Source organism: Hippocampus bargibanti, linkage group LG17 (assembly GCF_051943395.1).
Source record: "Hippocampus bargibanti isolate YZ-2025 linkage group LG17, ASM5194339v1, whole genome shotgun sequence".
Lineage (NCBI taxonomy): Eukaryota > Metazoa > Chordata > Actinopteri > Syngnathiformes > Syngnathidae > Hippocampus > Hippocampus bargibanti.
Window position 1 is genome coordinate 8,167,741 of NC_142750.1, and position 24,329 is coordinate 8,192,069.

The 24,329-nt window shown below is 41.0% G+C and overlaps 1 long non-coding RNA gene across 1 annotated transcript in view; it reads right to left on the reverse strand.

Annotated features, from left to right (window-relative positions):
- Positions 1-24,329, reverse strand: part of LOC148885524 (uncharacterized) — a 148,936-nt gene that overhangs the window by 13,628 nt on the left and 110,979 nt on the right. The window contains exons 4-6 of the long non-coding RNA XR_016118087.1: positions 19,121-19,184; positions 17,816-17,916; positions 10,847-10,965 (exon numbers count right to left, since the gene is read on the reverse strand). This is a non-coding gene — a long non-coding RNA (uncharacterized LOC148885524). The remainder of the gene's footprint in view (positions 1-10,846; positions 10,966-17,815; positions 17,917-19,120; positions 19,185-24,329) is intronic.

Here is a 24,329-nt window from a genome sequence, read left to right on the forward strand (position 1 = left end):
GAACGAGTGAACGAGAGAGAGAGAGAGAGAGAGAGAGAGAGAGAGAGAGAGAGAGAGAGAGAGAGAAGAGCAAGAGAGAAAGAGAGAGTGAGAAAGAGAGAAAACCAGAAAGAAAGAGAGAGAGCGAGAGAGAGAGAGCGAAAGAAAGAGAAAGAGAGAGAGAGAGAGAGAGAGAGAGAGAGAGAGAGAGAGACCCAGAAAGAGAGAGAGGGAAAGCAGAGAGAGAGAGAGAGATAGAGAGAGAGAGAGAGAGAGAGAGAGATAGAGAGAGAGAGAGAGAGAGAGAGAGAGAGAGAGAGAGAGAGAGAGAGAGAGCAAGAGAGAAAGACAGGGAGAGAGAGACAGAGAGAGACGGCAAGAGAGAGAGCAAGACAGAGAGAGAGCAAGAGAGAGACAGAGTGAGAGAGAAAGCAGGGAGAGAGAGACAGAGAGAGACAGCTAAAGATAGCGAGAGAGACAGCTAAAGAGAGAGATAAAGAGAGAAAACAAAAGAGAGAGAGTGAGAGAGCAAGACAGAGCGAGAGAGAGAGAGAGAGAAATAGAGAGAGAGAGAGAAATAGGGAGAGAAAAAAGGTATGTAGCTGTTTGCGCCAATGACCTCACAAGCCACGCACTGTGGGCCACTTCTCCAGTCAGAACCTGGCACATCATCACGCGCTGATCCATCCAGCGAGAGATGCCGGCCGGGATGCTGTGGCACCGACACAGATGGCAAACCTCAAAATAGTGATGTGCTCTGTAACATGGTGCGAGAGTAGCAAGCGTGAGATAGCTAACCGGCAACGCGCACGAACATTATTAGAAGGATGCACCACAAAAACGATGATTATACAATGGAGTCGACCGTGGAAATTGGCAAATCAAAATGCTATTTATTTAGTTCATTCATCGGGGTTTGAAATTTTGCTGTGTTCATCATGGGCAACACACATTTAAAGTTAATTCAAAATCTAAGAGAGAACAACACAAAATGCTTCATAATTAGCCCCGCAGACAATTTGATGTGTGCTCTAAAAAAGTTGCGCCCATACATTTTCATTTGAAAACTGATTTGGATGTGTTATTCGGAAGACATCTACATTAGGCGGGAAACGTCAGGCCACACCGTTCTCTAACTCATTTTCAATCACTTTTTTACATCTCAGCTTTTAATAACTCAGTCGTGAACAGTCAAAAAAAATACAAATTAACACACTGTCCATGTGTCCTTGTTAAATGTGCCAATATGCTGCGCAGCTGTGAGACACTCTAATGTTTCTCACACAAAATGCCACACCAACTATTCTGGTGAGAGATGAAAATGCATATTTCAAGTTATGTTTACCTTATGCAGTGATACCTCGGCTTACGAACACTTTAGCCAACGAAGTTTTTGCCTTACGAACATTAAATTCGCGAGAATATAATCTTGGCATACAGACTAGTTTTTAGGAAACACACGGAGCGCCACAATGGCTGGCTGACTAGTCTTCAGCGTAAGAACACCAAACTACATGGCCGAACATTGCCACCGTGGCTGCCGGACTACTTTTCCACACCCACTTCCTCCGAGTGCATACGTGGTTTGCTATCGAGTGGATACTTTTGCTTTTTTGGGACCGAAAAAGACCCCACCACAGGCCAGTATTCAGCCGAAGTGGACACAAAACAAAATTACTGTCGAGCAGAAGAAGATCATCGAGAAACACAAGCGAGGTGTGTGTTTGTGTGACTTAGCGTCCCAGTACCAGTATGCTAAGTCGACCATTGCTATGTGTGGCTAAGTTTCTGTGTTGTCTAAGCAATTGTCTCAGGCAATAGAAGAGGTTGAAAAACATCTGTTGATTTGGATTAACGAAAAGCAGCTCGCAGGGGACAGTGTGAGTGAGGATATTATCACAGAGAAAGCACGGCAACTTCACTCGGATATCATCAAGAGGCAACTACATCAATGACCATCACAAAGGTAAATAAAATCACTTTATTATACAGTACAGTTTATTTCTTTAATTACAATACAATAGCACATTTATTATACATACAATAAGGTAGATTTTGTGTGGTTTAAAGGCTTATTTCGGGGAAATTTATGTTTTATGTGGACCTGGAAACTATGGTAAATTAATGTTTGGAAGACACACTTTTCGCCTTACACACACTTTTGGGGAACCAATTAAGTTCGTAAGCTGAGGTATCACTGTACTTCATAAAGAAGAACGTGCGAGGATTTGAAACATCATTCAGATACAAATAACAGTCTGACTCAGGCAAGAAGTTGGCCATTTTGTTTTGAGGTAGCCTGCTGTAAACAGACTTGGCAATAGGGTGGTTCCAAATCGGGGTGGGTGTGGGGATTTCTGGCCCAAGTGTAAGTTTAACATCATTGTTGTTAATTTGAAAATCCAAAATATTTCCTTAAAACCCTCCTCTGTGTTTAGGAGACGTCGACGTAGATGGAGAGGAGACCAATAAAATAAATGACAGCATCCTCTCCGTTAGCATTGAGAGAGCAGCTATCTCCGCTAAGACATCCCAAGTGTACCGCTGGACTAAAACGACCAGTTGTATGAAAGTTTTCACCCCCTGCCCCCGACCCCCACAATCGCCAACGCGGTTATTGCTCCCGCATCACTCCTTGACAGCACTGTGATTCATTTCCTCCCCGCTTGAAAGGTGGGAAATGAATAGAAAGCTGCTGGTTTCGTTAGATGCTAAACGATTGAAAAGGAGCGGCTTGGGAGACTAGGTGGATGAGGGGGGGGGGTTTCGAAAATTGTCTCTTGTGTTCTGATGTTAAATCGACTACATGGGGATAAAAGTGTGTCATGTTCCAAATGTTTGTCAGTTGACATTACATGTCAAGTGCTACAGTTAGTTGTAAAGTGACTTATTTTTGTCATGTTTTTTTCACTCGTTTCTCAATATCAATGTGTCAAATAAATACCTGCATGCCGGTGTCAATCAAATGTAAATATCTTATTTTTCGTCAAGGCAATTTGACTGAAAGGACTCTGGAATAAATCTAAATTTTACGAGTCTCTTAAATTTTCATTAGGCTACGCATCGGGCACACGAGTAGCGTGATTGTAATAGATCAAGACAAGCGTGGTCCCACCTGGGGTTGGGAGGGTCTATAATAATGACGTCATGGTCGGTTGGTTTAATGCCAGCCCATGAGGTCGTTAGATGCGCCGCAGAGGGAGGGAGGGGGTGGGGGTTGTTTTTAGTTTCTGAATACTACTCGCAACTAGAGTTTACTCAAACACCGCCATCAACTCAGCCCCCCCACCCCCACCATCCCTCCTGGTTGCCTGCCCCCGCTGGGCTATGGACTCTTCAAGACTCTTTCCGCTCGGGACCACATACTGCGATGACAAAGCTACATTGGAGTTCTGACCATGCTGTGGGTGGGTTTGCGGAATATTATTGACTTCCGCAAGGTGATGAATGTTGAAGCACGATGGTGGCTTAATGTATGTGTGTGTGGATGTCTCTGTGTGTGTGTGTGTGTGTGTGTGTGCGTGTGTGTGTGTGTGTGTGTGTGTGTGTGTGTGTGTGTGTGTGTGTGTGTGTGTGTGTGAACTTTTTTTGACATGCTTCACAATTTTAGAACTTAAAAAAATGGCAAGCAAGTGCTTTTTCCCCTCTTAAGAATATTGTTTGAAAAATAGTGCATTTTAAATGAAAAAATATCTTCAACTATTTTGGAAAAATAGTTTGAAAACCGATTTGTTCATATTTTTTTCTTGAAAATGAATATTTCCAAGAAATTTATTTGAAAGTTATTTGATTGTGAAATTTATGTATGTCATTTTAATTTTGTAATATTTTTTGGGGGGCTGATTATTAAACTTTTCTTTTGGATCACTCTGATCATTGTGTGACTATTTTTTTGACTAAATTCAGGCATTAACTCATTCACTGCCATTCACAAATTTATCTGGGAATTGAAAATATAACGTTGTGCGCCATTCCCGAATTTGTTCAGTTTTTTTTTTCATGCTTAGGTGCTGATAAAGCACTGGCCATGGCCTCTAACAATGTTTTTTTCCACAAGGGGGCGGCATTTCCCTTTTTCCATGTTCGTGCTTAGTTCCAGATTTAGTTGTTGTTAAAGCCCAATACAAACCAATATGTATGTATTGCACTGTATTTTGGATTGCCGTTCTCATTTCAAGATCATATAACTCCAGGCCCATAATTTCGGAAGCAACTTTTTTTTCTTATGAAAGAAGAGAGTCTAAGGTTTCTTAACTCTCACTTAATGCTTATATAGTCCAAAAACTCAATATTCTGTGGGTCCTGGAATTTAAGTGACAATGAAAAAAAAAACCCTGGCACTGGAGTGGACACATTTTTGCACGTCTGGCAGTGAATGGGTTTAAAAAAAACCCTGTTATGTTTTTTCTTGGAGAAAAAAAGCTTAATGGTTACAGTTGAACCTTCCCTCGTGTTCCCGTTTAATCCGCCACGACACACAGGAGGGAGCAGGTGAGCGCCGAATCGCAAGCGCCACAACATCAGACGACTCTGCAGGAGCACAGGCGTCCATGTTTGTGACGCCGGGGGGGGGGGATTACATGTGAGCCCGCCTTGAGCCAACCTGCTGCCTGCTCGACTTTGGCCCCGAAGCTCGACTTGTGGCGTGGCGCTAAATTAAACATTTGCATGCGTGCCATCCTCAATCTGTGCCCCCCTCAAACCTTCCAAGAGTGTGCAATCAGTCTCACGGCACTCCTCTGTGAACACAGACACACATACAGATTGACATGGCCAAATCTGGGATTCATGTGTGCGGACAAAGTAGCCTGCGAATTATGATGGCACTAATCAAATTTTCCAGAAAACTTTCCTGAAAACCGAATGAATCATGGTGACCTCGTGAGCGCCCCGGCGGCGGAGTCAAGCCCCACATCGCTAAGCCATATGGGTGAGGGAAACTTTTTTCACGGGTGTGAATGTTTGGCAGCGAGCGGCAACCTGGTCCCTCTGCTGGTTTCTCATTATCAAGAAATAAATAGAACAAGGCAACACAAGAGTGGCCTTGTTGTGGCATTGTCGTCCTGACTCCTGGTCTGGGCAGATGGGAGAGTATCGTAAAAGCCTAGGGCTGCAGCGCTGAATGCAACATTTGGAAAAAAATGAGAGGAATGAAGAGGCAATATATTTGAACAATCCTGTGGAAATGCCAGGTTTGGGTGACACAAATTATTCAACACACTTTGCACCATCATTATACCTGTGAATTAATGTTTCAATTATTTTGTTGTCATATTTATTTTCAATTTTTTTTTCATAAATGGTCTGTCCTTTCTCTTCTGTGCTGGACCGACCGCTCTGTCACGAGTGCTGCCAATTAAATGGATGTAGTTCTTTTCTTTCTTTTTTTGGAAAAACTCTTTAAAACACTAAAAACGATCACTTTTGATTGATTTGATTTGCATCTCCACATTCAGAGCCAAAACAAAAGCAAAATAGTTAAGTCACCACACCTGAGGATCACCATCCATCCATTCATCCATACATCCATCCATCAGCTCCGCAAAGGATAAAACAACATTTTGCATGTAATTCTGCCAGAGCTCCGAATTGTAGTTGATGGGATGGGCGTCGTCAACGCTGGGCTGACAACGCACGTAGCAAAAATTAAAAAAAAAAGGCAAAGGAGGGAATACAATAATACCTCGGTTTTCGACCATAATCCGTTCAAGAAACCTGTTTGAAAACTGAAACAACACCTCCTATTATAACCAATGTAAAAAAATGTTCCAAGTCTAGAAAACAACTTTTTAAAAGCACTTTTTAACTATTTTACAGCATAAACTGTACACACACATACAAAAGCAGGTCAAATTTAAAGTACGATAAAAACAAATTGTAATATTATGTATTATACGTCTGTGTAAGCTCTCAGTCATAAAGGAGAGGTCCATCGATGAAAAAGTTTCTTAAGCCGTATTCTATATTATATATTTTATTCTTACCGATTTTAACATCAACATTAACGTTGGAACATAAAAACATCTCTCGTGGCCGACCCATCTTCCATCCATCCATCCATAGGCTCTTGTGCGATCCGCAAAGGAAAAAGCGAATCAGAAAATGGACTGATGGATGGATGGATGGATGGTGAATAACAACCAAATGTTGCTCTAAGAATAGTTCCCGCCAAAATAAAACAATTACGGTTGATATTCTGCTCTTTAACTTCACAAAATCATTTGCCTCCGGTGTGCCGTCTGCAGTCGGTCACGCTACATGAAGCAATAGATGTCAAGTCTCCTCAGAAAGGTGGTGGTCGGCTGACGAGAACAGCGTTCAGTGTGTTGAGTATGTGTGTGCGCAAAGAGAGAGACTGTCCGCAAATATAACACGGAGCCTCACGAGCTTCCCTTTCCATTAAATAGCCACGCACTGGCTCGCGGCTGGCTTTATTGCGCTGCTGCTTCGAGAGTGTGAGCCCAGGAGACTCCTCACCATTATTAGCAGCTCGCAGTACATAATCCCATCGCAGTGCCTTGTCCACCTTCCGATTGGATGAGGTACAGCGTTCCCGCTTAGAACGGGCATGCAAAAAGTCCGAAAGAGAGGCAAGGGTTGCATTATACAGCATCGCCTCAATGACAGACACCAGATGGCGGCCCCGTAGTCGCCGCGTCCCGTCGTGTCGCGCGGGAAGCTGTGCCAGTTGCCCTCCTCTGGCATTCCTTTTGGAGGGGCCATGAAAATATCTCCCCAAAGCCCCGGCCTCATTTCGCTTCTGATACTCTCAGGTGCTTCCAGAGACGAGCCGGGAAGCCAAAACAACCCCTGCGCTTTCCCTTCCTTCATCTCGCATCCTCGTATGAATAAATGCCCGTTTGATTCATCATGTATAAGGTTAGGAAGGATGTAGATGCGAGCACGGAAGACCACCGAGCTGTTGTTATTCATATCAACCATGCAAGCATACAGAAAAACAACAATACTTTTACAAAGAGCAAAAACTATAATCGATTGACGTCGACACACTTCCTGGATGTCTGAATTTGCTCAATGGCATTCAATTCAATTCAGAAATGATCCCTAGTCCATGATGTGCATTTTCGTCAAGATCCGCACCAAAATTCTACAAGTTTGTACTTCCGCACAATTTTTCTTCACTTTAAATCATGCCTGTAATGTAAATTTCTCCACTGTGAGACTAATAAAGGCATATCCAATCCAATCCAATCCAATCCAATGGTCTCTCAGAAAATCTCATTTTGCTAAGTCCAACTGGATTTGGGGGCTGAATTGTCCAACGATTTCGGCCTGTACCTGAGTTCATTTTTGCATCTCATAACTGCTCTGAAACCGGTAAAATTCCACTAAAATGACAACACCTGCATTAATTCGTCATCATGAACAAAATGCCAATCTATCCTGATTATGTACGAAGGCTGTTCTCATGTGCAATATAATATCCTTGTCTAAAAAGTACAACAATGCAAAAAAAGTGCTTCAAAAAAAGATTTAAGTGGCTGGATTAAAATTTGAAGTCAGGTTCACCTCCTCACTAATAGCCTCCCTGCGTGGGTGTTTCTAACCGGAGCGACCTAAGGGGGTAGTGAGGGTGTAACGAGGTGTCACATCGTGCTGCTACCGCATGGCCCGGCATGCTAATAACACAAATCGCGTTCTGCATTCATATCCTGTGAGTGACTGAAACAATAATGAGCCGGGACATCGTGCATGTAGTGCTGCCGGAGCGCCTAATTGTAGCTGATGGGATGGGCGTCGTCAACGCGGGGCTGACAAAGCACCTTGTGAAAATAAAAATAAAAAAGGCAAAGGAGAGAATACAGTAATACCTCGCTTTTCGACCATAATCCGTTCCAGAAATCTGTTTGAAAACCGTTTTGTTCAAAAACTGAAACATCTCCCATTGTAATCAATGTAATGTAAAAAATGTAATTCGTTCCACGTCTAGAAAACAATTTAAAAAAAAAGCAGTTTTAAAACTATTTTACCGCACAAACTGTACAGACACGTAATAAAAGAGCAGGTGATTTGTAAAGTACTATAAAAACAAACTGTAATATGTTTTATTCTCACCAATTTTACATCAACAATAAATTTGGAACATAAAAACATCTCTCTCTCTCTCTCTCTCTGTGTCTGTAACGGGGCGTGTTGGGCTCATCCCAGCTGTTTTTGGGCAGTCGGCGGGGGACATCCTGGAACGGTTGCAAGCCAATCACAGGGCACACTAACTTTTCAAACTATCCTCTGCTTGCTTTAAAATCACACTCTTCAGGACCAATGCTCGGATCTTTTTTCCAAAATCTTGCCGATATTACAAAGTTCTCACCAAACAAGGCACCTTTTAAAACGTTTGCACCCAATGTAACGCTACACGATGATAAGTCCGATTTGCGTAGATCTTAATCGGACATGTCTGCTTTTTCTTAAATCTTGATTGAACAATACAAACATGCCTGCTCACAATGGAACGCTACACGAGAATAAAATCCGATTTGCAGGATCTCAGCCATCCAGGTCTGCTTCTTCGTTAAAAAAAAATAATCAAAAATACAAATGGTCAAAATGAGGAAGGCATGACACAAGGTGACATATAAGGAAGTGACACATAGGGAAGTGACCTACAGTATAAGGAAGCGGAGGGTAGTCGAGTGGTGCATTCAGGTGTATTAGGTCTGGTTGAGAACTGAATTTCGGTCGTATACCGAGGCATAAAAAACCTGAAATTCTTGGTTGAAAACCGAATTGGACGTGAACCAAGAAGTTCGAAAAGCAAGGTTGACTTTATTTTAAATTCTGAATAGAATTTGCATTGAAAACAAAGCGGTCGCTTTTAGCGCGTCGCTGTCGCGAGATGACATCAATCTGCAGCGGGGCAAACGGTGTTTTGTGTTGTTGCAAAAGTGTATCGGCAGCTATGTAAATAAAAAACCATAAATAATAGACACGGGGGGAGCTCATCAAAAGAGAGGCCAACGGATCTTAATCACTCTCTGCTGGCTTGTTGCGGATCAGGCCATGAATCTCAACCTTACTACGATATAGGCGGCGAAAAAGAAGCTGCTATCAAAGCGCCTTATTTTTCTTGGTATTTTTCTTTTATTCTTCACAGTCATCTACAGTTACAACAATTAAGGTGGAAAAAAATTCCATTTTACAGAGGCGGAGGATTAGAACGACTAACTGGCTTATTTACATTTTCAAAAAGTGAGTTTGTGAACTGAAAACCGACATGCCCCTCTGAATTTATCCACTGTTGCAGTTGAAGTTTTGTCGCCGCAGTTAACTTCAAATGTACACAAATGATTCATATTTTTTTAAATAGTGCACTAGAGCGGAGGCTATAATATGTGCCTTATATTTTTTTATTCTACTCATTTCCTGAACATGCATGCCACTTATTCTCTGACTCGCAGTGCCAAGGAAAGGCTAAGTAATGTGCACACAGCAATAAATAAATAAATAAGGTAATTATTAAATAAATAAAGAAATAAAGTAATTATTAAATAAATAAACATACATCAATAGATATAAAAAAAAAATAATACATAAATACACAGATAAATAAACAAACGGATAAATAAACAAATTAATAAACATATGTGTAAGTAAATAAATAAATACACAGATAAATAAATAAATAAATAATATAAGAAATGGGAAATATGTTTTGACAATAATATGTAATAAATTAGCGCCTGTTCCTGTGCTTTCTCTACTTGGTGGGGCAGCAGTAGCGGCCGCCCCAATGCTGCCAAGAAAAGGGCGTATAAACCACAATTAGTGAATGTATGTTATTTTTTTATAACCAGGTTTTAGGGTGTAAATCATAATGCCGATGAAAACTTTTCATTACGAAGACAGTGACAGTTTTAACAATTTTCACCATATCCTTGTCACGGTTTGCAAGGTGGTGATGGCGGTTGTTGATCCCAAAAAAGCAGGCAGGAGTGAGCAGCAGATTGTATTTGAGAAATTGTATTAAAATAAAGTAAACAGGAAGAAAAATCCAAAACATCAAAATCATCTGATCAGAAAAATACAAAGTATCAAAGAAAACCTAGAGTAAAAGTCTGCCAAGATGAAACAAACTTGACAGGGTGCAGAAAACACCTGGACAGCATAGAATACATACACAATGCACTGCACAATGCAATGACCCGACACCGAATGGTTGTGCCGGGAGTCCTTTTGACTGCCACTGATTGGAACGACCAACATCTGCGCGGCTGCAGGCATCGCCGACAGCGCTACCCGTTGGTCGCCTATCAGAACGTTGCAGTCTGCCACTGATCGGGATGACCAGCACCTGTGCAGGTACAGGCGGGGCCGACAGCGCCACCCGTTGGTCGCCAACCAGCTCATGACAATCCTTGTAGGTTGGAGTTATACCGAGTGTTTTATTATTTTAAGTTAATCCCAAAAAAATTTCACATTTAGTCAGCTACCGTTGCTGAGGTTATGCATTAACTCATCTTGTATTTTTGAAGGTTTTGGAATCATTTCCAGATGCTTTTATTTTTGGGAAGCCAGGCTTGAAGGGCCTCACCATCTTACAACAATTCAAGTGACAATCCAAACGAATGACATACATTGGGCGCAAGCGCAGCTGCTAATGTTTAGCAATCCTTACACCTATGACATTTTCTTACTTCACAAAGTATGTTCTCCAAAATGTTATATTAAAGTTGTGAGTCATTTGTGAGATAAATCAATCAATCTTCTTTTCTATTTTTGGGACTGATTTTCTTTGCGGCTGTCAAACTTTGTGTTGACAATGTTCTGGATGACGCCCTTTGTCCTTTCTCTGTCATGTGTTCCTCTGACAGTTTGACTTTATTTGAAACAAATGATGTTGACTTACCGAAATAAATGAGAAGAAGCTGTACAGTTGCCATGTTCTTCAAACAGACGAGCCGTCGGGATCGCCGCCACCCCGTAATTAGACACACACCGCTCGTCACAGGCTCATCTGCTGGCGCCCTGTGGATGATGATACCATCTTAATATCCTTCAGAGAAATGCCTCATTATCATTGTTAGCGAGATGCAAGTTATTATCATTCTCATCAGCCTATGAGAAGCCAGAGTAACAAGTCTCAGAACAACAAAATGACGCGGCTCGCACAACGTGTCACTGTGACACAAACACATTTCGGCGCGGTCGCTCTGTGATTAGGGGCCACCGACAGCACAAAATAAAAGTGTGTCAAGCCGTCAAGCCTTTGCGCTTGCCTGACAGATTTCACCCCTCTCCCTTCTTTCCCCCCCGCTCCCACACAGAAACCTGTAATCTTGCCCACATGGGAACTTGCGTGCTAAATATCCACTGCAAATACAAGTCTTCAGACTCAAAGGCCAGGGTGGAAGCTACTTTTTGACACCCTCTATCAGACAATTATTATTTCTTCCTATAAACTCAATGTCTATTTATTTGGTTGATAATTCAATCTAAAGATAGAGTCAAGCCACGAAAATTTAATTGAAAATTGCTTCATCAAGCTAAGGCAGGGGTGTCAAACATATTTTTTTTGCTGTAGGTCACATTGTAGTTATGGTTTCGAATGAATTAACAACAAATTAATGAATAACTAGTTTTCAAATATAAAGTCAAGAATAATGACTCCTATTGTAGTTTGAATACGATGATTTACAATTTGGATTCGGAATATAGCAAGTATCATGGCACTTGACATCCTTGATTGGCTTTCACGGGCTGAATAAAATGATGTGTGGGCCAGATTTGGCCCCTGGGCCTTGACTTTGACACCTATGACCTAAGGCAAGACGTCGTCATTTTTACATCTTAGTTCACGTAGAAGATAACTCAATATGATTCACATAACGTATTTGAGTATAACGCGCAACAATTTTAATTGTATCTATGTAAATTAGGGGTATGCATTACACACGTGTGCACGTTTTACTCGAGTAAATACGGTTTCTACAATACAACATAAAAATGCAAATACAGTAATTTCCAGCGCACCCAAAAGCCTTGATTTTCCTTAAATAGATGAACCTGCGCCTTATATCACTGTCTGAAACTCATGACAAAATGTTAGCGGACACCAGGGCAGACAACTCTGAAAAGTTGCTGCCTAGCAATAAATTTGCCTGCCCCATTTTTCACAACTTGAAAAACAATAAAGACGACTAATCGCAAAAAAAAAAACATTGTTGTGAAGTATAAACGATTTTTTTTAAATTAAGGAAGTACCGACCACAAATGCTCCCTTGCTTGATTTATGGTAAATATCCCTTACTGAAGATTTGGCTCCAGTTGTTGTTTGTTGTCATGGTGCACAATGCAATGTTTGTGTTGGGTGGTCTGCTAAAAGCCACGTGGACTCCTCTTTCTAAGCGCCTTTCAAAACTCTCAAGTACACTTTACAGTCACGGTATAGTCCGAAGCACGAAACAGGGCAAAAAAAATGTGTTTTTTTTCTTGAAGAAGTTGTTGGCCACCCAGGACGAGACGTTTTGAAAGTTGTACGCCCGACGTAAAAGTTGTACGCCCCGGGCCTCCGGGCAGACGTTATTTCAAACACTGCTAATATGCTGATGCGCTTTATTTGTGAAGTAGTATTGAGCCACAACAATTCTCGCAACTACTGTCAGGAGCCACTGACTACATTTTCCCCTGCAGAACAATTGGTGCGTAACCCCAGCTTCTACTGTAGCGCCTTGTAATGAGGTGTGCCTTATATTTGGAAAACTTTTATACATTATATTTGAAAAACTGTTTTCATTCATTGAAGGTGTGCTTTATGGTCAGGTGCGCCTTATAGAAGGAAAAAGGTTTGAAAATCCACCATACATTGGGAGTGCGCCTTCTACTCGGGTGCGCCTTATACACCGGAAAATAGGATACGTTGTCTACATTTATAAACCATTCAAGACATCGCACATAAATTGCAGTTACAAAAATGAGAAGGAAAAAAAATCTGAATTATATCATTCAGCCTACTTTTTAGTCATGACAAAAACAAAAAAAAAAATGGGGACAAAACTGCATCTAAATTCTCGAGAGAAAAGGTTGCTCTGGAAGCAGTACTTTGTCCCCTCACGTGATTCCCCCATTGCACTCCGAAGCGCCCTGCTGCCGACTGCCGAAACATTTACAATTTAAATGAAGTCAGGTTGGAGGGCTGAAGTTCAGGGTTTCATACCCCGATCCAAACGCTGACCTTTTACCACCCTTTCCCTGGCATCCACGTCGTGCTCCGTGACAATTTCAATATCAATGCTGCTCTGGGGAATTGAACTGAATTTCAAGATAACGCTGAAACCGGTGGCGGCCATCTTTTGAATAAAGAGTGATGGTACTACGCGAGCGCAGGTATGCGCAGCAGCCGCGAAAGGTTAATGAATGCTCAGCGAACGCCACATAGCCCCTGGCCCACTTTGGCCCATCGTGTATTCAGCTTCCACACCGCTTTGGCCCCCGCTCATGATGTACTGTACTCTCCAGACGGTTTATTAATATTTCATAACGATCCCCTCTGCACCTCCCTGCTGCAGGTCTAAACTTTTTAGTCTAACTTAAACAGGTATGGCGATTGGGGGCACTAACATCTCAAAAGTTTTTTTTTTTTACAGTAGCAGGAATAAGGTGAGGGGTAGCTGGCATGTCAAGCTAACAGAAATCTAGACTTGTCATCTTGAGGTGACTTTTATGGCCAATTATAGGAGATAGTGGAGGAAGTAATATGAGCTTTCAAAGTGACCACCAGCAGCTTCTCTGCTTGTCAAGAGCCACATCAATGGTTATTGTATGGGGAGAATGATGGTCAAGTGCAGGCTAGCTAATAATTATGAACTCATTCTCTGCAATTCACAAATTTATTTGGGAATTGAAAATATGATGGAGCGCCATTCCCGAATTTGTTCGGGTTTTGTTTTTTTCGTGCTTGGGTGCCGATAAAGCAGGGGTGTCCAAAGTCGGTCCTCGAGGGCCGCTGTCCTGCCTGTTTTCCAGCTCTCCCAGTAGCAACACACCTGATTCAAATGATCAGCTTATCAGCCAGCTCTGAAGCAGCATCAAAATGGTCCTGATGATTTGAATCAGGTGCGTTGCTCCTGGGAGAGCTGGAAAACTGGCAGGACGGCGGCCCTCGAGGACTGACTTTGGACACCCCTGCGATAAAGCGTTAGCCATGGCTTCTGGTAATGTTTTCCCTTCCACAAGGGGGCAGAATTTCCTTTTTTTCCATGTTAGCACTTTGTTCCAGGTTCAGCTGTTGCGAAAGCGCTATATAAACCAATATGTATGTATTGTATTTTGGACAGCCGCCCTCATTTCAAGCTCATATAACTCCAGACCCATATAATTTAGTAATTAACTCTTTTTTCCTGATGAAGGAAGAGCATCTAAGGTTTCTAATGTTGTATTGAATGTTTATGTACATAGTGCTAAAACTCCATATTTTGAAGGGCATGGAATTTAAGTGTTGCATTGTTCATTGTTGCACATCTGGCAGTGAATGAGTTAAGCTAAGCCACATTATAAAACAATAAATCTCAAACCTAACTACAGTAAATGAAAATAAATAAATAAATAACAACAAATAACTAGTGACTCATTGAATTAAGGGACCGGTGTCAAAGTCAAGGCCCGGGGGCCAAATCTGGCCCACCACATCATTTTATTCAGCTCGCGAAAGCAAATTAAGCATGTCAATTCCATGATGCTTGCGAAAGTCAGAACCAAAATTTTAAATTTTCCAATGTAAATTACAATAACAGTCATTATTCTTGACTTCAGATGTTAAAACTAGTTATTCATTTGATATCATTCTGTATGGAATATGTGGATCAGATGAAACATTCTGGAGGTAACCATTTTCCTCATTAGGCAAGCGTTCCAACACGGTTTACTGAAACTAAATACGCTCTCTCGTTCTCCAGTGAATATCAATTGGCCAATAGTTTCCCAGCACATCGTCTTTCTACTCGCAGCACTTTTGTCACATCTCTTAGCGATTAAATGAGTCGATTTCATCTCTCTGTGGGTGATTAATCCCACAGGGTTAGAGAGATATGGAGAAAAAGAGAGTGGTTGCGCAGAGAGAAGGAGGCCTTCTTAATGGATTCACACACAGAGACTTCCATTCATGAGGCTAATGAGATTGGATTACAGGGGATGAAGAGAAAAACACACAAAACAGGGAGGAGGGGGGTGAGTGGTGGGGGCGTTCAGACAAAAAGGAAGGTTTAAAATAAAACTTGACCCATCACAGGAGTCAGGATCGCACCTTTGAGTTTGTGCTCACACTGTGTCAAAGGTGTCACGGTGCTGAGCCTGGGTGGGCTGCATCTCTTCGAGTGAATGGAGAATTCTCCTATCTCGGGGCAACAGGTGGGTGTTACATCGCGGTGGGACTACCCGTGAGTCTGGTGCAACTTTTTTTAAACTCACTTGAAGATATGGATGCACTAAAGCCAGTACACTGGAACGAAGAAATCTACCCTGGGGTTAGTCTAGGGGTCTAACATACCTCTGTATTGTGCTTTTAAGATTCAGTTTACATTCAGTACAGTAAGGGAACACAGGACAAAACATAAAATGAATTCTATTTTGCCTAAGAAATAACAAAATGAATGACATTTCAAGTGTACTTGAGAGTTATGAAAGGTGCTTAGGAATAAAATGTATATTATTATTATTATTATTATTATTATTATTATATGCAAATTTCCCCATTATGGGACGAATAAAGGTTTTCTGATTCTGATTCTGATTATTATTATTATTATTATTATTATTATCATCATTACTATTATTATTATTATTATTATTATTGTTATTATTATCATTATTATTATTGATGAAAATGTTTCTTCAGTCGTCATCTGTACTTCTTTGAAGGTGTCGGACGTTTCGCTTCTTATCCAAAAAACTTCGTCAGCAAACTAAATTCTTTCTGGTAGTTATTATTATTATTATTATTATTATTATTATTATTATTATTATTATTATTATTATTATTATTATTATTATTATTATTAACTCATTTACCTTAGACTCTCTTCTTCAGCAGAAAAAAATAGTCAATTCCTAAATTATATGGGTATGGAGTTATCTGAGCTTGAAATGGGTGGCATCTGTCCAAAATACAATGCAATATATACATCTTGGTTTATATAGCGCTTTAACGACAGCTGAAACGAGAACAAAGCGCCAACATGGAAAAAAGGAAAATGTTGCCCCCTTTTGGAAGGGAAAAAACATTTCCAGAGGTCTGGCCAGAGTTTTATCAGCACCCAAATTAATTCGCAATGGCGCGCTACGTCATATTTTCAATTCCCAAATACATTTGTGAATGGCAGTGAATGAGTTAAAAGCTGAAATAATACAGACGATCAGCAGGAAAATCTCTAACAATGAAATTATAGTCACACATCTGTTCATGTTCTACGTCCAAGAAAAAAAAACGCAGTTGGTTTAACCATATGTTTGTTACTAACAACCTACATCCTTGCACATGAACATGTGATGATTGGACATTTTTGACTCAATGGTGGTCCACACATGTTAAGTCTCACGATTTGGTCAGGAGACTGTCGGCTTTGACCACAATACTCACAATACTCACTTTATAAAGCAACTATTGACCCAATATAGACAGTTCATATGTAAGGTGAAACAAAAGAAAATGTAAAAAACAAAATACAATTTCAAACTAATTGAATGTATAAAAAAACAATGAACACATTTTTGTGTGATAATTACTTCTTAACACACACCACAGAGTCGCGAGTACGAAAATCTCCCGATTTATGATTGCTAAAATTTAACATGCATGGTGGTGAATGAAAGTCAAGTATCAAAACTAATTATAAATTTGGCACCTTGAACCAACACTTCTGTAAAATCTAAACATATATCCGACTACACAGTTTACTAACATACTCAAAAAACAACTATCCAAACCATACACTCATTAACCAAGCCCACAGTCTGGTCAGTTATACACCATTGGTGCTTTTGGATCCTGAAAACACGTCTACAGTATTTGAAAATAGATGAATAAAAAGTGACATTGATACCTACTGGCACGGCATGCACATTACAGCCATTTTTAGTTTAAAATGATCTTAAAAACCAAAAAGAAACAATGTATGCATCATGAATACCATTCAAAGCCGCCTACCATTTACTGATTCCTTCCCAAAGAAACTATGCATTTGTGTGCGCAGTGTTCCAATATCTGACCACATTTCTCTTAAAAACGACCCACTCGCTCGGATGGAAATGATAGACATATTCCTGTTGGCAGAAGGCCATGAAATGTATTCACACCATAGACACAGACACAGTGTCATTAACAAATAAGTGTGTGTGTGCGCACGGGAGCGATCACAAATCTGATTTATTTAGTTGTGTAGCGTGCACGTCTAACACGCCGCCGCATAGGAAGTGACAGGCGTGAGGGCGGAGATTATACGGGGTTGCGAACTCAGCTCCCGAGGTGCTGTGGCTCATCACAATGCAAACAAGTCGCGCAAGGCTGACCACAACCTCGGCTTGTCTGCTCCCATCTGGACAGGACGTGTCCACAAAATCACGACGAATGCGGTTATGTACACAACAACACCAATTTAGGCCAAGGAGTTACAATCGGTGTGTTGAAAGTTGTGCAACTATTTTCAAATCAAAATAATTACAGATGGAATAAATGGTCTTGCTTTCTCGGTTTATCACGCACCATTTTAAACCCTGGCGCCCCACAGGATAGTGATCTCAGTACATTTACGTTATCTATAATATACTACTGTATATATATTCACTGATCAAAAAAAAACATCTTAGTGACAGAATAAAGACACACCTGAGTACAATGGCGGACATGATCCTCAGATACCAGGTGGTCTACATTGCTGAGGACCTCTTCTGGACTCTCCACAGCAACCAATTGCTTGTCTTCTCTTTCTGAGAGTGAAAAAAACCCAAAGAGATCATTACATCAGTTCATTGTTTCATGCATTTACGATGCAATCTCCTATGTGAAAGTAGTAAAATACACCAAACTAATCGAATCAAATTCAACAGAATTTAAAACATAAAATCTAATACTGTGGCTTTAAGATAACATTGAAACATTGAAAACCACGGGCAAATTGATCAGTGAAAAAAAAAATGTATCGCAGTCTCATATAATCCAGCCTGGATTAATCTAATAAAAATAAACACTACACCATTTTTTGCACCTGTAACGGGCAGAATTTTCACAGCCCCATTTTGTTCAAAGGAAAGGTCGGTGCTGTTTGACAGTGTGGGGATGGATCAATACATGGCTTGAGTAGCTCGCAATGAAAAGAAATGAGTGTCAGTGCAGAGCGCCGATGCGTATATGGAACTGGCGCGGCTTGGAATTGAAGTGGATTTACGTGGGACAGGAGATGTGAGACAGACATTTTCCATCAATGGATGCTACAGCTTCATGTTTGCTTGCAACATTTAGCTTGTAGCAGATGTGCATAGTCCACGATGACGTTTCTTGTTTTTTGTTGTTGTTGTTTTGACTTCAAGATGGAACCGCAAGAATGGTTGCCTTTACAGCAGTTCCTATATTTTGTTTTTCTACTTCTTCCTTTCCTTTCCTCTTACTTTCATCACTTTGCTGCTGTGAAATGTAAATTTCTCCACTGTGAGACTAGTAAAGGCTAATCCAATCCAATCCAATAAAAAAAACATTAAGTGGGTAATTTAAATACATTTTTTAATGTATTTTAAAATCAAATAATTAATATATCTGGATCAACCATAGAAGATTATTTGGTAGGCAAACAAAAGTTATTTAGTGTGTCATATTGTGATGCACATAATTATGAGTGCTCATGATGGGAGCATTTTGTGGTCAAGATGCACAATTGCACACAGCACAAAAACAAAGCAAAAAAAAACATCAACACTGTTTTTAAATGGCAAACACTTTTTGTAGCGTGTACCCTCATCTCAGGTCAGAGAGGCGCAAGTTTTTCCTCAACGGAAAAGCCATTAGTCAGAATGCTGGTGATTTATGAGACGTCTCCTTGCAGAATTTAAATGAAGTGCCATGCTGTTCTCACGGAGGGCGGGCGGGAGTTTACCGCTGCTCTTTGGGGAGAATAGAGGGGGGCGCTCTAACTCTCACCTTCGTCAGGGGCATGTGCTTTTGGCCTCAATCGCACCGTCAGGTGGTCCGAGAGGACACTCATCTGGAGGAAAGGAAGCGGGACAAGGTCAGCGGTTACTGTGCAGTTTCCACATGCGCACACGCAACCATGCACTAATACACACACACACACACACACACACACACACACACACACACACACACACACACACACACACACACACACACACACACACACACACACACACACACACACACACACACACACACACACACACACACACACACACACACACACGCGCGCACACACACACACACACACACACACACACACACACACACACACACACACACACACACACACACACACACACACACACACACACACACACTTTCATATTGTATGCTTCACATATAAAAAACAAACAAACCTGATTTCAGTGTAAATGCGCTTTCCATAATTGTTTTCAAGCATTAATAATAAATTTCGCATACAAAAAGACTCATCACGGTGTGTTCTCATTATTCTCCGATTCTGCGTCACACGATTAATGACTCTTACATTAATGATGTTGTTACACTCAGTGTTGTCTCTCCTCCCACAAGACTGTTTGATATCATAATGAAGCGCCAGGACGGCCCGCGGCGTGTCTATCACATCTCCCGTTGTAAATTCCCGTCACAGTTGAAGGGGCAAATGGGGCAGTGCCCAACGAAATTCGCAGGGGCGAACAGTCACCATTGTAACGTTACAAGGTAAAAACATTAGCATGTGCTTTTTGCTAGATTTAATTTTTATTCATTGCCCTCTTTCTTGTTTCAGTCAGTCTAACACTGATGACAAAATGGACAAAAATCATTAATGGAATGATTTAATAACTCAAACACACACGCGCACTAATGATTTGATGTTAGCAAAATAAAAAAGCTAACTTCAGCCTGTATCTAGCTAGGAGCTCATTTGCAGTAGGAGTTAGGTGGCAAATATATTCAGAAGCTGATTGTCAAGCAAAGTTTTTATAAGATTGGATTGCTTGTCACTTGCCTTTGGGTGAACTTATGTGTGGTAAACACAGTGGAGGACCGCTAGGGCCTGCAAAGCCTTCCCTGCTGGCCAAAAACATATCAGAATCACGGACTGATGTTAATTATATTTTGTCCAGGAATTCTTATTAAATAATTCCAAATTGTCTTTCAGCTTCCTTTCATTACTTATCCACTGTTGCACTACTTCCAGACTTGTGTTTTCAGATTTTTAAACAATCACATTTCAGCCATCATTTGTTACCAGGGTCACAAATCTATTTGGACGCCTTGACAATCAGCTCTGTGGGCCCTGTCGCATCAAATGTATGTGTCGATCAAACTGTTGCTCTAACTAATCAGGTTTCGAGTTGGCAACCCAAAAGGGGTACCGAGGCCTTCTTAAAGGCGCTGGTCAACATCAGAGTTTTCACAAACGATGATTAGCTCGTCACTAGCCAATCATAGTTTGCGAAATATGCTCTGATCACAAGCCGCTAGTGACAAAGAGCATAATGGCCAGAGCTAGCACACTTTATCGGCAGCGAGCTTCTTCTTCTTTTCCTTTCGGCTTTTCCCTTCAGGGGTCGTCACAGCGAATCAATGTCCTCCATCTTTTCTGGTTTTGTGCATCCTCTTCTCTCACACCAGCTACCTTCATGTCCTCTTTGACAACATCCATGAACCTATCGGTAGCGAGCTAGATAAGAAAATATATTTTGCTGATTTAATACCAGTTTTGTCAATCCACAATGGCTAAAGGAGGAGAATAAATTGATTTGGTTGGAGATTTAATGTTGAAGCCATTTTCTAGATGGTCTTTTCAAGAAACAACGGACATCATTAAATCACACTTTTTTCATTCTGGATTCAGACGTAGCACTACTGAAGGCCTAGCAATGAAATCCACGGACTGCCACTGGGTAAACATGCATTTTGAATGTCAGAGTGACCACACAAGTGCTGGACTAAAGACACACTGTAGGCCCATTCGCACAATTTTATCAACGAGTATACGGGAACTGATTCAGTTCAGCGTTTAGCCACTAAAAGCTGCTACATTTTCTAAACCTTGTTCCCGCTTGGCATGAAAAGTGAATATTATTATAATTAATAACGCAGGTGTTTTGTGACTCTAAACATCAACAAAGGCTGAGAGGTGGTGCATTCATCACCTTTGTCTCAGTTTCACAGGTGAGAAAAGACAACAGTTTTTAGTATGAAAGCACTTGTGGAGAAAGACTGAAATATCTGAGACATTTTTCATGACAATAAAACAACCATTTTGAGCCACCGCTGAAGGTATACAGTTTCCAACCAACCATACAAGTTTTGCAAGCACAAAGAGCAGACAAGCTACGGTTAGATGTATGTCATTCTTCATCTCAAACGATGGAGAAGATGTCTGTTCCTCACAGATTGCTTCGGTTGCAAAGTATTCCTTTGTGGTTTGTATTTGCTGGCTGTGACACACTGAGTTGAGGAGGGTAGTGGGGGGCATGTCATTTGCCAGACTCCAGCTGAGTTTGTGACAGAATGCCGTACGAAGGGAGTCGAACACGGACCTCCTTGGGTCACTCGCCGAGAACAGAATAAAAGAGTGAAACTAACGTGTCACTTCACGAGGCAATCAGTGGTGTACAAATATCACTGGAACACACTTGGTGTTTTTCTTTACCATGTAATGGTCTCCATGGAAACACAACATTATGTATCTCTCAGTTATCCTACTTTTAGACTTTGATGAACCATCATTTTCCAATTTTAAGCTTATTTTGCCAAGAAATGTTGTCATGTAATGGATTAGTGACTCCCAAATGTGACTATTTTAGACTAAAAAACATATGAAAGGAATTTTAAATGATTAAGGTTGGAAACAAACGGAAATCTAAATTCAGCGTGAATTCAATATGTGGTATTATATTGATTTTTCTGTCCAGCAAATGCAAATATGTATTCTGCAGTATATTACATCAAGTGATGAAATATTTTTAAAAAGTCTGTATTGATGACTCCCGAGCCCAAACTTATATTTGTGACATAATGACACAGAGTCTCCACCAATCCAATTTATTTTTGTGTTTGCCCTTATTAAGATCACAGCTGAGCTATCACAATCGATTGGACAGGATGTTAGCTAATCAGCAGCCCCATTTACAATTCACACACAAATTCACACCAAGGAACAATGTAAAGTCCTCAATGAACTACAGTAAAGTCTCGTTATATCGATATCAGATATATCGATAGTCCCGGTTATATCGATACTATTTCTATGCACGCACGGAGAAAATTACATGCAAACAGGGTCGGATATATCGATAGTCCCGGTTATATCGATATTTTTTCGGACTCCCTTGAATATCGATATAACGAGACTTTACTGTATATGTGTTTTTGGCAAGTGGGGACAAATGCGCCCCGTGGTCAATTGTCATCTGGCCCGCAGCCTGTCATAAAATCAACAATCTGGCCGCATGTAGAATTAATATTTGGGCAGTAGCGCTGTTTTCTGTTTGTGCTAAGTGCTGCCATCTAGAGGCTCAATTATGAAAAACACATTCGTAGATGAGTAATTGACTGAATGAGCTCCCCAATATTCTCAAAGGGCGATTTTCAAAAAAAAAAATCGAAAATGGCGACAAACAACAAAATCTCCTGTTCAACTGAATATTAAATTTCAAATTTTAATGTCAATTCAATTTTGATATGCATGTTTCAAATGAACCAAAACACATGATTAAGATAGCTGAAATTAAAATAAAAAAGAACATGTAAAACACGTAATGGCCAGCTCAAATGTATTGACATTAATCGCTGTTAAATGTAAAGACAGTCCGCCATTGTTGGCCCCTCTGGCCACTTTTCCAAAAAGTTTGGACACCCCTGATTTAAATCACGTAAACTCCACATATAAGTGTTGGCGATTCCAACCACTGGGGCACTGCTCCCAAAACATATAGCGGTTGATGAAATACTAATGAACGGAGAGCATCAGTGTTGTCTTGCCAGTAAAGGAATGAACAATGGTGCCACAAAAGCCCGAGAGCTATAAAAACCCAACAGCCTCAAAATGAGTTAAATCCAGCGAGTTCAAGTGCAAAGTAGTAAAGTAGGCTACGTTGGGTGCAAAGGAGAATTCATACATACATTACCGCACTAATAAGAGAGCACTGATAATTGTGTTGAGAGGCGTACGAACAATAACTGCTGCAAATCATGAATCACATGCAAGCGGAAGTGTGACCTTTCCTCACGGCGGGGGAGGAAAATGGAGGGGGGCGCGAGTTAAGGAAGAGAGAGGCGCCATGTGGTGCATTTAGCGAGGAGATGAGTTTGGGGCTCCGGCTGTGACCGACACTGTAGCGCTGGCCCAGGTAGAAAGGTCGCGCCGTCATTTGGACAATGGCGAGGGGAGAAAAATTGAGAGAGCGGGCAAGCCAACAGACGCCGCCGGCGAGGCAGATGGCAACGACGCGCGCATGAATAACACGCGGATGTTCAATGCGCCGCATTTATGGCCGTACCTGGATCAGCGACTTCCTGCCGCTCAGTTGAGGGGAAAAGACGACATGAAGGCAAACCTCGACACAAAGTCACTTTAAACTAGACTAAGTCATGCATATTACAAAAGTTTGCACTTGAAGCGTACTGCGCTAATCAGCTTACATTGCAACGACACGACATGACGACACGCATCGGAGTCCAAGTCAAATGAAAGAGGCACAACTTGGCTGTTATTTGCCATTTTTCACAACGACCTCCTTCCTTTTGGTAGCTAAAACCCAAAATGTGGTACACCATGATCGTGGCTCATGTTAGCTATGCTAATTAGCCTTTTAGCTAGTTATATGGCCTTGTAGCATGTTGGTGGTATTATTTTATGCGAATTAGACCGTTAGCTAGTTATTTGGCCTTGGAGGAAGTTGGTAGTATAAATGTATGCTAATTAACCAGTTAGCTAGTTATTAGGCCTTGTAGCAAGTTGGTAGTATTAATTTATGCGAATTAGCCCAGAATCTAGTTACTTGGCCTTGTAGCAAGTTGGTTGTATTAATTTATGCTACTTACTCAATTAGCTAGTTATTTGGCCTCGTAGCAAATTGGTAGTTTTAATTTCACCGATTGAAGGCACCCCAACCCAAACGCAAATGTTTGTTTCAACACAGCGTTATTGACTGCGGTTCCTGTCACTTTGCCTGAA